We start from the raw sequence: 17,244 nt of genomic DNA on the forward strand, positions 1-17,244 counted from the left end.
TCTAGAATTATGGAACTACTATAATCTGCCTAGATTTTGAAGCCAATTTTCAGTGATAATTCATAATCATGAGAACCACATTACAGATCATTTATTTTTCTTATGTCAACAATATCTCTTCTCTCTGAAATCATAAACTTCAGAGATGAAAAGGACATTATAGATTCTCTAAGCCTACTGCTAATCAAATATTTAACTTCCCCACAATATTCCTGTTCTTCCCGCCAGTGCTGAAAATATAACAACCTGAAGAATCCGCGCCATAGTTTTCAGTTAAATTCTTACTGAAACTCCTGCTGCAGCCCTACTCACATGCATCTTTGCAATCTATCAGCCAGAGAGGCCAGACAGGGCAATTCAGGACCAAAAAATACAATCCAGAAGAACTTTCTGACTGCGTGGAGACTGACAAGTTCACCGTGGAAGGTCCTGAAGGACAGTGACATAGGGAGGCACATACAGCATATATGCCTGAAAGACAAATCTATATCAGATCAGCTTTAAAAAAATGGCAAAATACAATAGCTATCACCTGGCACTGAGACAGAATGCAAGACAGCTATGTATGAGCAGGGCTGGCTACATGAGTTGCAGGCTGCAGCCCAAAATGAAAACACAGGGCCCCTTGTTCAAAACAAAAAGTGCTGGGGCCCCTGGGTGGCTCAGTCCGTTGAGCCTCTAACTTCAGCTCAGGTCATGATCTCACAGTCTGTGAGTTTGAGCCCCATGCGGGGCTCTGTGTTGACAGCTCAGAGCCTGGAGCCTGCTTCAGATTCTGTGTCTCCCTTTCGTTCTGCTCCTCCCCCACTCATGCTCTGTTTTCTCTTTCTCAAAAATAAATAAATAAACATTAAAAAATAAAAAAAAAAGAAAAGTGCTGTAAAGACACTGAAATATAAAGCTTTTTCTTTCTTCAGTAGTCTGTCTCTTGACTTATCAGGGTATTTTAATTTGCTGTTTAATGTTGTTCTAAGTAAATAATATTTAATATTATTAGTATTACTCTTTATAGTGTGTAGTGTTCATTTTAAATACAAATATAAGAGCATTTAACTCATTTGTGAAAATACCAAAATGACACAATTTCCATTTTATAACTCATTCCTGGAGGGTGCCTCTAGCCACTCCAGAGCTAACACGTCCACATTACACACTGGGAGTTTAGACAAAAGGGAAAGAGGTTTTTGGCCAGGCACTGAGCCATCCCAAGGGATGCTGCCCTGGGTATGGGAATACCAGGATATGAGAACCCTCACAGCCACCCCCTGCTACCCAACCCATGACTGAAGGCACCTGCTAGGACTCCCACTGCACTAATACACAACTGGGCTTAGAGCGGGCTCTAGAGAATTTAAGCCAGCCGTCCTCCTTCCCACTGCCCCACCCACTCTCAACGTGTGGCCTCTGGCTGCCCACTGGACGCTCCAGGAATTGTCTCCAGTGGCTAGAGGTGACTGTCACCAGCCTGACCCAGAGACACTCCAGAGTTCAGGTGCCCGACTCTGGACTGTGATCCAGGTCTTCTGAGTTTCTCTTATACTCAGGCCCCCACTGAGGTGTGAAGAGTGGTGGTAGAATGTAGGCTCCATCCCCCCATCATCCCAACTAAGACAGGCGTTGTTGCCCAGGTAGAGGGAAGAGGCAACAGCAAGCGGTGTCTGGGGTGCCAGAGAGTAGGGGACTGGGCAACTGAAAATCTGCATGGGTGGCCAAAAGACAGGACTATACATGAACTGAGACTCCATACCTCCCTCTCCCCTTCAACCATGTGTGCTTGTGCCATGGAGATTCACTATCAAAACACAAAGTCAAAAATAACATTTCAAGACAGTGACAACAGGGCATTAAACCAAGCACATGGGCCTTCTGAACTTGTGGCCCTGTGCCACTGCAATGCTCCCATGCTCTTGAATCCAGCCTTGGATATAGTCAGGTAATGTTTGATGTTTACACTTGTATAAGCAAGTCAGGTCAAGGTCCTGGCAAATGTCAGGGACCAAGGCTGAGAAATCAGACACCAGGGGGTCCTGGATGGCTCAGTTGATTAAGTATCTGACTCTTGATTTTGGCTCAGGTTCTAATCTCACAGTTTGTGAGATCAAGCCCCTTGTTGGGCTCTGCACTGATGGCCCAGAAGCCTGCTTGGGATTCTCTCTCTCCCTCTCTGTCTGCCACTCCTCCATTCTCTCTTTCTTTTAAAATAAATAAACATTAATTTTTAAAAAAAAAAAATCAGGCACCAGAAACTATACATTTATGGAAGGATCTACTTCTTCTCTCACTATTTCTAAATGTGTCATTAATATCTGAGTCAAATAACTTGTCATATTTATTCTTTCCTTAGTCTATTATAGGTTTGGGTACCAGAATACAATTGCCAGAGCTGGGTTCACAAATGTATATAAACATAATCACCTCTCCTGTTTTAAATACTCAACTCTGCCTATTTAGCTGGTGGCTATTTATCAAAACAATTTGCTAAGTAAATTGATTTTTTATACAGTTTTCACAAGGAATACTTAACCACTTTAAAACATAGACTGTCTGCAAGCCTGCGAATACAAATATAGTACAATGTGTAGGTTAATTAAAATTTTTTTCATTACTTATTCACAATAGTGGTTTTAGTCGGCCACATTTAATTTCTTTTATATATTTTTTAGCCTAAAATTTAGAAATTTCATGAAAATGTAGGCAACGATAATGTACTTTATTATGATTATATTCATTTTCTTGTGTATGAATTCACAAAATAAAAAATGCCTCAAATTTAATTATTTGCCCCTAACAAGGTGAATTATCAAATGTCAAATGAAACTAATAAACACAGGCCTTTGAGATCACAAAACCACATACAAACCTGAATTGCATTTTCATACAAAAAGTTAATTATTTTCTGTTGACACTGATAGCATATTCCCTCAGCTACTTCAAAGTGTTGTTAAAAATCAGACGCTGTCACAACTCTGAATTTGACAAACAAAAGATGCGTGAATACAGATTCAAGAGAGGAGAATAAACCACAGTGCAGGAACTTATTTTTAACACCAGAGACAGATGACAGAGAGAGCTTTGATCTTGTATAGGCATGAATGAGGCTTTGAGAAAGTTAACTCCCTCTGCCTAATTGAATGCCAAAGATCACTGCCACACTCAGACAACCCCACTACATAGTCCCTCTTCTGGGCATGTTGACTTTTATCTAGGAATGACTTCAGTGACTTTCCCATATGCAAGTTACACATTTTAGTTTGTTGAATATTAGTTTAGATGTCTCAAGGACTTAGGCTAAATTGCCTTTTTTCTGTTTATCACTGTAATAGTTTTTTCTGGTGCGATACCATTCATGTTATCTTTTAATTTCTTAGTGCCACAGGGTACAAGTTGTCTGTGATTGCATGTGTCATGAATACCTCAAACAAAAAGATTGTGCCTTGGAACAAGGGTCTCGAAGAAACTTTAGTTCCAGCCTCATTCCATTTAACAGAGATGAGCATAAGGCTTAAAAATTTGGAGCACTATTTGAATTGGAAATGCAAATGACCATTTTCAGCATCGTATCAATGAAAGGAAATATAAAATATCGAAAGGAGCTTGCCTGGCGATGATGGGTCTTACAGAAATATACAATAAAATGAACATATTATTCCGAATGAACATTAAACCCTTGTGTGAAGTGATCTGATATGAAAAAAAATGCTGGATGTCACACAGTCCTTTACTCTGTAATTCTGTAATGGAAAGCAATGGGGCATCAATTTGTTTTTACTTTGTTTTTAATCTACAAAAAGTATTGATTTCCTCTTTAAAAAAAAGAAAAAACGGCATCGTTTTCCAGAAAATTCGTCAGCAGTTTTACAAACACAACATTTTATTTCTTTTCTCTAAAAATATATATCCAAGTTTCAAAACCATTAATATCTTAATTTTACTATATTTATATTTAAATCATAGTTTTTATAAATTATTAGAACAAAATATATATGTCTGTAGATGATATTCTTCTACCCTGAATGGGACATGGTATCATATCCAGTAATGGATTTTCCATTGCAAACTTGCCGATGAATATTTGGGTTTTCAAGTGGTCATTCTAACATGTAATTTTCAAACAATTAAGAGTTTGCTAATTAGATCCACTTTACATAAGCTCGAAGGAAGCTGGATGAAAAACACAATTCAGGGGTGCCTGAGTGGCTCAGTTGGTTGAGCGCTGACTTCAGCTCAGGTCATGCTCTCACGGTTTGTGGGTTGGAGCCCTGCATCGGGCTCTGTGCTGACAGCACAGAGCCTGGAGTCTGCTTTGGATTCTGTGTCTCCCTCTCTCTATGCCCCTTCCCACTTGCGCTCTGTCTGTCTGTCTCTCTCTCTCTCAAAAATAAATAAACATTAAAAAAAAAAGAAAAACACAATTCATTCCTTAATAGTGCTATTATATAATACAGCACATGTATTCGAATTCAAAAAAAAAAAAAAACCCATAAGATATTTTACATACTAGTTGATAATCAGATTAAAGTTAGTTATAATGGCATTCAAAGAAACAGATTATTGAGGGATGGAATAGTTGAAGAGGCATTCAAGGATCAGGTTATAATTTGAAATTTTAAGAAAGGACAGAATTGAATGGGCATTCCAAGTGAATTTGCTTTATGACCAACTATCAGTAATACAAGTGCACGTGGTCATTAAAGAATAAATAAGCAGACCCAGTTCGGTGAAATTAACGATATTGTAAAGCCGAAATTCAGCAAAGGAAATGATTGAAGTAGTTCAGGTGGATAAAACAAAAGTGATTGCAGAGAAGCATGGAGAATTGAAGACTGTGTGTCCCATCCAAAGGAAACCACGCAACCTAATTTGAAGAGCCTTGTGGGAATTCGGACCAAACGTGCGAAACTTCTGATACTGTATTAGAGCTATAATACGGGCGGTTATAGGAAATCCTTTAGAATTTAAATTCTGGGAGTTAATTTTAAAAACTTACAATCAATGCTGACCATTTTATTGGGCAAGATCTTACATGGCGGCCACCCCGCAATTTGTAATCTCACTTGTATATGGTAAGTGAAAGAGGTATTTGTGCATAAAACCAAGTAACCATCACCCAGTCAAGATGTACAATTTTCTAATACCCTAGAGCATTCCCTTGCAACGTTTCACAATTAGTGTCACACAAGGACATAACTATTCTGGACATAAGGACGTAACTATTCTGACTTAAATCAATAATGATTGGCTTTGCCATGTTAGCAGTGTTGCTCTTTGTTTATTCTTGTCCTGGAGTTTACAGTGTGACTTCACAGTGATATATTTATCCATTCTTTTCATGAGTATCAAGATTTTTTTTTATGAGTGGGAGATGGTACTTAGACAATTAATATCAACATTCATATAAAAAGTAAGCAAGCAATAATTTTCATAGAAACAGTGTAAATGTAAGATAACAAGGAGAGATTCATGCTATCATGACGTAGGCAAATATGAAAAAACTCTAATGATTGAAAAGTATGTAATTAATGTGAACCAACACAGATCAACAAATCAGAATATAAAGCTCAGGGGAGGATCCTAGAACATAGAAAATTCAATGTACAACTTAGTCTCCCAATCGGTAGGAAAAATAAGATTATTCCATAAATGATTTTGGAAGAAGTGAGTAGCCATAAATATATCCATGAATAAAGTTGGTTATAAAACTCATCCTTTGTAAAAGAATAAACTCCAAGCATCACAAGATGGAAATTGTATATTTAATGTATTTTCTAACAACAGCAATAACAATAAACACCTTACAACCAGGAAGACATAAGTAGGCATTTCAAAGAAAAGGAAATACACACGGTTTGTATATCTATATCTATCTGATTAACTACTATAATAAGACAAATGCAATTGTCTTTCTCTTATCAGATTTGAAGAATTCAAGGAGTTTGATACCACAGTGAACTGATGAGCATATGAAAATGAGACATTATTAGAAGGTAAATTTAGATATATTTGTCAAAATCCAAAACATACATAACTTTCACCCAGTAATTTTTCTTCCTAAAATCTTATAGATTTAAAATTTGAAATAATAAAATGTAAAATATTTTTCCTTCCTTACTGTTTGCAATAAATTCTGAAAGACCTAAATACTCATGAATAGGACACTGGCTAAATAAGTTACAGTGTATCCATAAAACAGACTATAATGTTAGAGAACATAATGAGAAAGTTCTGCATGCACTAATCGGAATATTCTCTAAGATACATGATTATATAAAAACCCTGGAATATTCTCTAAGATACATGATTAAATAAAAACTAAGGAGAATGATAATGTATCTAATAAGTTTTCATTTGTATAAAAAGGGAAAATGATACACATTTGATTTTATATGCATAAATACTCTGGAAGAATACAAGAAATTTCTAATAACATTGACTAACTCTAGCAAAGGAATATGACTTTCTTGGGGTCAAGGAGAAAAATTTTCACATGTGTTTTTGTATACTTCACATTTCGAATCATATGAATGGGTTACTTTAAAAAATTAGGTAATTATTTTTTACAAGGAGAATGTCATAATAAAGGTTTATAAACTATAAAGCACTATGCAAATGTAGGAATTTATTTCATATTATATTGCCTTTAGGCACCACCTAGCTATGAAACTTTTTTAATGATTAGGCAATAGAAATTTTAAATTACATTTATTATAGAAACTATAAATGCTCATTTGCTCATTGCAAGAAATGTGGGAAGACATAAGGCTAATAACTTTAATATACAAAGAACTCTCTGCAAATTGCCAAAAACAATTCAAACATATAAAAAGGCAATTTTTAAAGGGGGAAATGCAAGTGAATAATAAACGTATGAAAAGATATTCAACCCCACTACTAGACAAGATAATAAATATTTCAGCAATGATATAATTCTTTGCACCCTTTAAAATGACAATTGTAAAGATTAATAACATTGAGTACTGATAATTATAAGTATGCCATGAAACAGGTAGTCTCATGAATTACTGGTGGAAGTTTGAACTGCTGTTACTTATTAGCAAACCGAACTAAGCTGGGCCAAAAGAAGTTTTCTTTCTTTTTTCTTTCTTTCTCTCTTTTTCTTTCTTTCTTTCTTTCTTTCTTTCTTTCTTTCTTTCTTTCTTTCTTCCTTCCTTCCTTCCTTCCTTCCTTCCTTCCTTCCTTCCTCCCTCTCTCCCTCCCTCCCTTCCTTTCTTTCTTTCTTTCTCCTTCTTTCTTTCTCCCTCCCTCCCTTCCTTTCTTCTTTCCTTTCTTCCTTCCTTCCCTCCTTTCTTGTTTTCTTGTTGTTGAAGAGGTAATATATTCACATAACTGACATAATTTAAAATTCAAAAGACAGAAGGGATGGAGAGTGAAAAGTCTCCCAGAAAATAGTGCCCTCCCATTCTTCTTTCTGAAGGCAACTAATGGCATCATTGCCTTTTAAATTTTTCCAGAGGTATATGTATGTATATGTGTGCATATATGTATACAAATATACATATATGCCCATATATACACCTATATTATTGATGTATCATATATTCATGTATATAACATTAAGTCTTTTCTACTTATGATAGCATATTGCATATATTGGCTACAATTTTTTTTTCTTCACCTATTGACATCAGGTTTTTGGGTGGTGGTGGTGTGGAGGTGACTGCCTATTCCAATGTATGAAAGTACCATAATTTATTTGCTATTGTTTTTGTGAAAATCTGTTTCTTTACAACTGCTGTTTTGAGCAACATCACAGTGAATAAATGTACACATACTTAATTTCAAAAAGGAAAAAGGGAGAAAGCAAACTTTCACATTGGAAAAGAGATCAGGGACATAAACTCAGATAAATACAAAAAACAAGAATTATAGGAGAATTCTTTGTTCAATTTACATTAATAGATTTTAATACTTTAAATATTGATATACTGGAATATGTAACATTCTGAGGCTGACCCAATATAGAAAAATCTATACAAACAATTACTATAAGAATATCTAAAAATGGTATTTTAAAAATTCCCTATTACCTTCATTCACCATTTCAACTTTCAAATCTATTTTCTGCCAAAATTTAAAAAAATGCCTGAAAGATTTCATGAGAGAATGCTTACAAGTTTTTCAATGAATGGATAACTCTGAATTTACTTAATATATTCCAAGAAGCAGTAAAGAAAGCAATGCTCCCAAATTATTGTTGTGGCGTCAGCAGAATAGTAACTGCACGGCTAACTTTAACAGTGTGAATTAATATGATACTGAAAGCGGAATTGTAATACCATTCATCTGGTTATTAAACAATATTATAGGGCATTGCATGTAAATACTGTGCATATAGTTTGGTATATTAAAATATGCCCGGAAAGAGTTTCCAGCAATTCATGATAATAAGTACCTACATTAAAAGAACCTAGAGAAAAAAAGGAGCGATGGTTTTATTTGCAATGTTTCATTTATTTAAAAATGATTTGAAATATACAAATAATTCAATGTCTAAATACAAAGCCACCAAAAAAATGTGCATGTATATCCACTGTAAACATATTACAAGAATAATCCTAGTTGCATACTGGTTAAAAAAAAGTAAATAAAACACAACTCAAAACAACCTATATGTCTACCAAAGGAAAATGATTACACATTTTATTATACTTAATATGGAATAATCATACAACAATAATACAGCAATTATACAGCAATTAAATAATTGTATGTTATTAAATGAATGTATGCATTAGCATACACAACATAGATGAATTCCACAAACTGTTTTGAGGGGGTGGAGATTGTTTGTTTTTGAGGTGGTTGTTATCTTCATTGGTTTGGAGGTGGGGAGCAGGTGCTCAGGAGGTCTTGGTGGGGCAGGATGCATCCCTTTCAGCATCACAGTCTTCTGGCTGGGTGGGATGGGGCTGGCTCTATGAACTGCCGCCACGTGCGGATCTGGGCTGCACTTGTTCTTGTGGATCATGTCCCGGTTGCTGCTGAGGGCGGCCTTGGCGTTCTTGTAATGGCGGTCCACCTGTAGGAGGTGGCAGGCTTTCTCTGGCCAGATCTCCACTTCTTGACCACCACCACACTTTAGCCTTCAGCTGCAGGCTCCATGCCCACAGCCTTGAGGTGAATCAGCCTCTTTTAGCAGAAGGGTTATTGGGCTCCACGCTGTGTATCTGCTCGTTCTCCTCGATCAGATAGTTGAAGTAGTTGTGCAGGACCATCCATTGTGGCTGTGCGGACAAGGCTGCTGCTCGTCTCGCTAGGGTAGCTGGAAGCAGAACGAGCCCCAAACGTATTTTTGATGAAAAAAAGGCCAGTATAAAGTAATATGAAATGTAGGATTCCATTTACATAAAATTTACAACAGGCAAACATATCTCTGGTGTTAGTAGTCAGTTGTTCACCTCAGCAGGGTGTATCTTGACAGAAGGGGACAGAGGGGGTAATGTAGTATTGCTGGATGTAGGTTCTGCTTACACACAAGTGAACATAGTTTGTCAGAATTCATTAGGCTATACTCGTGTTTTATGTTCTATTCTGTGTGCAACTTACGTGTCAATATAAAATATACCTTCACGAGACTGACCTGAAGCAAATATGCAAACTAGTAGATGTTAAATGTGAATGGCAGAATCACAGGTGTGTATATTCTTTTTGTAATAGTGTCTAACTTAATATTAAATAAATTACTTTTATTTTCGTCTATGAAGCATTGACTACTGCCGGCATTTTCCTCTCACTGTATCATGTAGCAGCAGAATAAAATGTATGAAGCAACTAGTTTTAGACATTAGATGGTAGGTACTGAATTTCTCTGATGCTTGGAATAAGGGAAACATTTAAAGTAAGCCCTGAAATTGTTCCAGCTTCCTGCGTAGAATGAGTTTCCAGATCACAGTGCAGGGAGTGAGATTCCCCAAAGACTCCAGAGGTCTCAATGACTTACGTGGTTGGTATTTGGGAAGGGAGAAGGGGCTCAAATTCATGATGTTGAATGCAGATGAAGACAGAAAAGTGGAAGGCTGAGAGAGAGAGAGAGAGAGAGACCCACAGATCTTCAAAGAACTCTGTTAAATTTTTGGCTAAGTATTGAACAGCACATACAAGTAAGGAACAACCCCAAAATACATTAAAGAACCAGAGGAAAGCAATAGCCTAGACAATTCCCAGGACTCACACAAGGGGAGAAATAGTTCATGTTTCTATCAGCCAGAGTGGATAGACTTCAAGATAAATATATATAACTGTATTAATAATACATTAAATATCCAATATACCAGGGGTGCCTGGGTGGCTCAGTCAGTTAAGCATCTGACTTCAGCTCAGGTCATGATCTTATGATTTGTGAGTTCAAGCCCCGCGTCAGGCTCTGTGCTGTCAGTTCACAGCCTGGAGCTTGCTTCGGATTCTGTGTCTCCCTCTCTCTCTTCCCCTCCCCCCCTCACATTCTGTCTCTCTCCATCTTTCCAAAAATGAATAAATGTTTAAAAAAAATTTTAAATAAAATATCTAATATATCAGTGTATTTAATGTTCACAAGTATTTCACTTTACCATCGGGTCTACAGTGGAATTAGAATGAAGACTATTTTGGACTCACCATAATAAAGCTTAAATACAAGTCTAGAGTAATCAAACTGATCTTTAAGTAACTTAACTGTGTGTCGGAACAAACTCATCCACTCTTTAAAGTCATACAACAATATACATTTAATGTAAACATTTAACTAAAAGTTTCAAGCCATACAAAGAAGCAGCGGAATGTGATGCATAATGAAGAGAAATATAAATCAATAGAAACAGACCAGAAATGATAAAAATGATGGGACTAGAGGGCTATAACGTCAAAATAGTTATTTTAAGCCTTAGAATATACTCAAGGATGTAAAGGAAAACATGAAATTCATCGAGGAAAATGTTGGAGCTATAGAACTAGAAACTATAGTGTTAAAAGTCTATCTCTTAAGTGAAAAATACACTGAAGAGAATTAGCAGAAAATTGAAAGCTACATAAAACAATCAATATAGTTGAAAATAGTAACAAAATTATTTAAAAAACACAGAGAAAAATATTTAAAAATAATAAACAGAATAATGAGCTGTACAACATTTTTCACTATAATATATGAGTGATTTTGTTTCAGAAGGTGCAAAAGGTGGGGAATATATGAGAAAATAATAACAGAAAGTTTTCCAAATTTTAAGTTATATCCAAATCCCTAACATAAGAAAAACACTACAAAAAGAGACATTATTATCAAATTGCTGAAAAACAGTAATTAAAAGAAACTTTAAGACTAATAAGACCAAAAAGATACCTCACATGTTGAAGAAGAAATATAATAACAGTGGATTTGTTTACAGAAACTATAGAGGTGAGAAGTCAATGAATGGCATTTTTGAGTGTCACACAAAGGGGACAAAGTTTGTTTAGATTTCTGTACCCAGCAGAAATACTCTTCAAAATTTAAGGAAAAATAAAGATCTTTAAAAACTAGCAAAAGCTGAGAGGATCAATGTTTTCTCATATGCATTGTAAAAAATAGTAATGGAGGCTTTTTTTGTTTTGTTTTTTGGCAAAAAGTATATCAAATAGAAATATTTATCTTTTCTTCTTATAATATGTACTATATGAAGTATTAGAACATAATAAGAATTAAAACAAGTTTGTTTAAATACATACTTTTATCTATATATGTATGAATTATGAAATTGTATTAAATCTTTTTTTAATGTTTATTTATATTTGAGACAGAAAGAGAGTGTGTGTGTGTATGAGTGGGGGAAGGGTAGAGAGAGACAGAGACAGAATCTGAAGCAGGCCCCAGGCCCTACGCAGGGCTCAAACTCAGAAGCCGTGAGATCATGACCTAAGCCTAAGTCAGATGCTTAACCGACTAAGCCACCCAGGTGCTCAAAACTGTATTAAATCTTAAAAGGATCTGAATGGTAACATTTATATAATAGTTGAAATAGTACTTTATATAGAGTAAATAAATGGGATGGATAAAATGAATGAATTGTTGAATTGGAATATCAGATTGAAGAATTTTTTGGGGGAGGGGGGAAGTAGGAAATAATACAGGATAAAACATATAAAATATTAACAGGCAATAAAATCTAAAAATATTTGTCGATATCAGTACCCAAAAAATAAGGCCAAGAAAGAATGAAATGAGGAGAACACAAAGCACAGGTAAATAGACATAAATTAAAAAGGAAGAAGGAACTCATTGAAATTTTTCACTGAGAGTCAAACAGGACAAATAAAGTGATGCCTGTGCAAACATATTTTGCAGTGGCTTAAAAGAACAGAGGAGAAAATGTTAAAACTTCCAGAGAAAAGACCAAGCTCCCTAAAAATATATGACATTCGTATTGATACCGGATGTCTTGACCACAGTAATAGCTACAATATGAAGTTTAAAAAACTTAAAACTATTAATGACAAAAGGCATTGAACAAAGAATGCAATATCCGGTCAGATTTTCATTAAAATGTGGGATATATTAAAAACAGTACACAATACACATGATCTTTAAGGTGTGCCAAAAAAATAAAGCCCTTTTGTGAGCAGATCAGTGGCTGCCTAGGGCTAGGGGAATGGGATGGGCCTGGGCTTGGGAAGTGATGCACTGGAAGAACATTTTCTGGGTGATGTAAATATTCTGGTGGTGGATACTTGGATATATACCTCAGCCAAATCACACTTCCAGAGATGACAAACACTCTAGGTTCTTCCCACATAAATAATAAGAAAAAGACAGTGATGAAAATGGAAACTGTAGATTGAAAGAGAATTAATTTTATCCTTATTGTGAATGATCAAGACTCACCTATATCTTTACATGAGGGAAGAAAATACAAGGAGATAAGGTCATGGTCACTATAAAAGTCAGGATAGTGAGTAATGTTGGAAGGAAGGTCAAACCTGTGGTTGAGACAGGGCACATTGAGACACTTCTAAGGTGGCTGGTGAAATTCCAGTTCTTAACCGGGGTGCTTATTACAAGGGAGGTAAGAGGGTGAGAGAGACAGCGTGGAGCCCAACATGGGGCTGGATCTCACAACCCTGAGATCATGACCTGAGCCGAAATCAAGAGTAGGATGCCTAATGGACTGAGCCACCCAGGTGCCCTGTTAATATTTTCCAATAACAAAATTAAAATTACTGATTCAAAAATCAATATTGACACAGAAACTTGCATAAATACCACACAGATAATTTTGCAAGCTTTTTAAGAAATATTCAAATCTTATATATGGTAGGCTAAATGGTTTTGAAAAAACATGATCAACTCTCCTCATTATATAAGGGTATTGAAATTTTGCCTACCAGCAAGGGTAGACAGCTTGGTTATGTCTCTCCTACCTTAGTAAAAATGATTTCCTATATGAGTTAACACATGCAGATTGCCTAGGAAGCATGGACCTGCTTGGAACAACATTTTTATTTTAAAAAGATAAAATCCAGAAATGATCTACTACCAACTATGATTTGGTGGGGTAAATCCTAAATTCCTGAGAAAAAGAGAAAGGAAAAAGAGAAAAAAAGTAACATTTAGTGAGGATCTAACATGTGCCAGGAATTTTATATCCATTACTGCATTTTCCCATTCTTCATGGTCAATGCTAATATTACTAACCCATTTTACAGTGAGGAAACAGGCTCAGAGAAGTTAAATATCCTACTTATTACCATATAGACAATTAGTTTAATAGATGAAGCTTGAACCTATATATGAATATTGTATCTTTTTAGTTCCTAATCCAATTGACATTGTTATTGGATTTTAAACCTGAAAGAGTTATTCATTCACGGGTTAAATTATTAATTTACCAAGAATTTATAAAGAACCTACTATCATAGCTCAGAATGCAAGTTTCTACTTTAAAGCAAACACTCCATTCAGTGAAAGCAGTATTTTTTTCCAAAGGCATAAACATTGCTACGTTAAGAGCTTTTATATGTGTCTAAAGGAATAAAGCCTCCCATTTCTAAGCAACCCATTAGTATTTGCGATTAATTAGCGTGAAGAATAATGAGGTGACTGAGACCAGAGTACCCTTGCTTTAATTGATTGCCTGAGTTCCTGGATTAATAAAATCCAATTATTTTCTTATGTAATTGGCACAAAGTTTATTTGTATTTCCTTTTTAATAAGTTTGCTAATGGTATGAGAAAGTAAACAAAACAAACTAATCGTAAATGAATACCAAGTTCAATTAAATCTCCAGGCCTGACCAAATATCCCTGTATACAGATTAGTTCAAAATCCTTATTTATCTGTAAAACACACACCAAGTTAATGGCCCCTTCTATCCTGACTTGTGTGTTGAAGTGGGAGCAAGAAAGCATTATAGCTTTTAAATAGAAGTGAAAGATCATAGCTCTCTGGAATTACAAAAAGGCCAATCAGAGGGAAATCTCTAGTGTTTCAGAGACTGAACTTTAACTGAGAGACTAGAAGAGTCGTTTCCATGGCACTGATTTTAAGATGTCTCTCAAGTGACTCTAATGGTGCCTTCTGGAATCCTTTGCCAAATCAGCCCCTGTTCCTGCTGTGACTTACTTGTCCTCATTGTCAGATTTGCATACCCCCAGTCCTGCCTGGTTTGGGCTTATGTCCTCTTGTATGCACACTCTAGACTCAGGTTTGAGTATTTCCAGACCACTTAGGTCTGGCACCACTTAGGTCTGATTCCACCATATGCCTGGAATCATCTGAGTTGGGGTGAGCCTTGGGCAACTCCGTGCTCAGTGAGATTCATTCCTCAGTTCATCATTATTTGGCTTCTGGAGATTTACCTTACTGAATCTTTATTTCCACTGTTTTAAAAGAAATTGTTCCTTAACCTCAAGCTCTTTGGTTGAGGCTTAAAAAAATTTTTTGAGTACCTTACAAGATATCTAAGAACTGGGGAGCGCCTGAGTGGCTTAGTCGGTTAAGCGTCCAACTGTGGCTCAAGTCATGATCTCACGGTTCGTGAGTTTGAGCCCTGCAGTGGGCTCTGTGCTGACAGCTCAGGGCCTGGAGCCTGCTTCAGATTCCGTGTCTCCCTCTCTCTGCCCCTTCACCACTCACACTCTGTCTCTCTCACACTGTCTCTCAAAAATAAATAAACATTAAAGAAAAACACTTAAAAAAAAAGAACTCTAAGACAGAATGCTAGATAGTATAGGCACTCCAAGTCTAGTAGAATCTTAAAAAAAGTTGGTGAAAAATATACATTTGCTTTTTTTTTTAATTTAATGGATTGATATAGTAACTGTATTTGAGAACTATGCCTAATGTGACTGTAGTTTTGAACATCATTCATGCTGAAGACTCATCTGTGCATACCTTTAGCTCTCACCTCCCCCCAAAAGTTTAGGCTTAAATGCATGACTATCTGCATGATGTCTCTACTTTGATAACATCCACAGCCAAGCTTCTCATTATCACCAAAATCCTAACGACTTCCATATCCTTTCCGTCTCTGGTAGTGGTCACTTCTACATCGTAGGTGCTTAGGCCAAAAATTTTGAAGGCAGTTCTTCTCCTCTCCTCTGTCATCCAATCTTTCAGTCAATACTGTCAATTCTCCCTTAAAATAAATCCAGACTTGGGCAATCTCTTGCCATCTCTGCCACTATGGCGCTGGTCCAAATCTCCAATCCACCATCCTACCTCATCTAAAGTATTGCAATAGTCTCTCTGCTTCCTCCCTCACTGCCTACATTCTATTCTCAATAAAACAGGCAGAATGAGATTGTTAAAACTTACATCTGGTCATGTCACAAAAATCTGCAACTGCCTTTGCTTTCACTCAGTGAAAGGCACCGTCTTTACAGTGGTTTATGAAGCCAACATATGCTCTTCCCTATCACTCTGGTTTCATCCCCTTCTTTGCATAACTTCACTGGCTTCAGTTTTGGAGACTGCATTTACCGCTTTCCTGTTTTATTACTTTTTTAAGTTTATTTGTTTATTTTGAGAGGGAGACAGAGCAGAGTTGGGGCAGAGAGAGGGAGACACAATCCCAAACAGGCTGTGTGCTGTCAGTACACAGCCCAATGTGGAGCTTGAACCCACAAACCATGAGATCATGAGCTGAGCCAAAATCAAGAGTTGGACGCTTAACCAACTGAGCCATCCAGGCACCCCTTACTGCTTTCTTGATTAGCTGAAACATTCACTGAAATCCTAATTTATCTGTATAGTGTCCTCACTTCCTTTACATTTTTAGTTAAATGTCCCCTCCCCACTGTGTCTTTCTCTTATCATTCTACTTAAAATATTATAGGCAGTAGCACCTGGGTGGCTCAGTTGCTTAAGAGTCCAACTGGACTCAGCTCACAATCTCATGGTTCGTGAGTTTAAGCCCCACATCAGGCTCTCTGCTGTCAGCATGAAGCCCACTTTGGGTAGTCTATCTGCCCCTCTCTCTCTTCCCTTCCCTGCTCATGCTCCCTCTGTCTCTCTCTCTCTCAAAAATAAATAATAAAGCATCTTAAAATAATAATAAAAATCTTATAATAAATTACGGAAAGAGCTCAAATGTGTCCATCGACTGACAAATGGATAAGGAAGGCACACACACACACACACACACACACACACAATGGAATACTACTCTGTGATCAAAAATAATGAAATGTTGCCATTTGCAACAATGTGGTTGGAACCTGAGTGTATTATGCTAAGTGAAATAAGACAACCAGAGAAAGATAAGTATCATATAATATCACTCATATATGCAACTTAAGAAACAAAACTGATATGAACATAGGCAAAGGGAAGGAAAAATAAAATAAAAACAGAGAGGAAAGCAAACCATAAGAGACTCTTAGATTCAGAGAACAAACTGTGGGTTCCTGGTAGGGTGTTAGATGGGGGGTGGGCTAAATGGGTGATGGGTATTAAGGAAGGTACCTGTTGGGATGAGCACTGAGTGTTACATGAATCACTAAATACTACTACTGAAACCACTTTACACTATATGTTAACTAACTTGGATTTAAATAAAATTTAAAAATAAAATAAAATAAAATAAAATAAAATAAAATAAAATAAGTAAAATATTATCCCCTAATGCTCCTCATTCTCCTTCCCTGCTTTATATTATTTACTACAATATTATCATGATCTAAGGAGTACATTATGTATTTCATTTATATATTTTATTTTCTGTTTTCTCCCCTAAAATATTAATTCTGAGAGACAAGTGATTTTGTTTCCAGCTATATCCC

This window comes from Leopardus geoffroyi, chromosome D1, assembly GCF_018350155.1.
Source record: "Leopardus geoffroyi isolate Oge1 chromosome D1, O.geoffroyi_Oge1_pat1.0, whole genome shotgun sequence".
Taxonomy (NCBI): Eukaryota; Metazoa; Chordata; class Mammalia; order Carnivora; family Felidae; genus Leopardus; species Leopardus geoffroyi.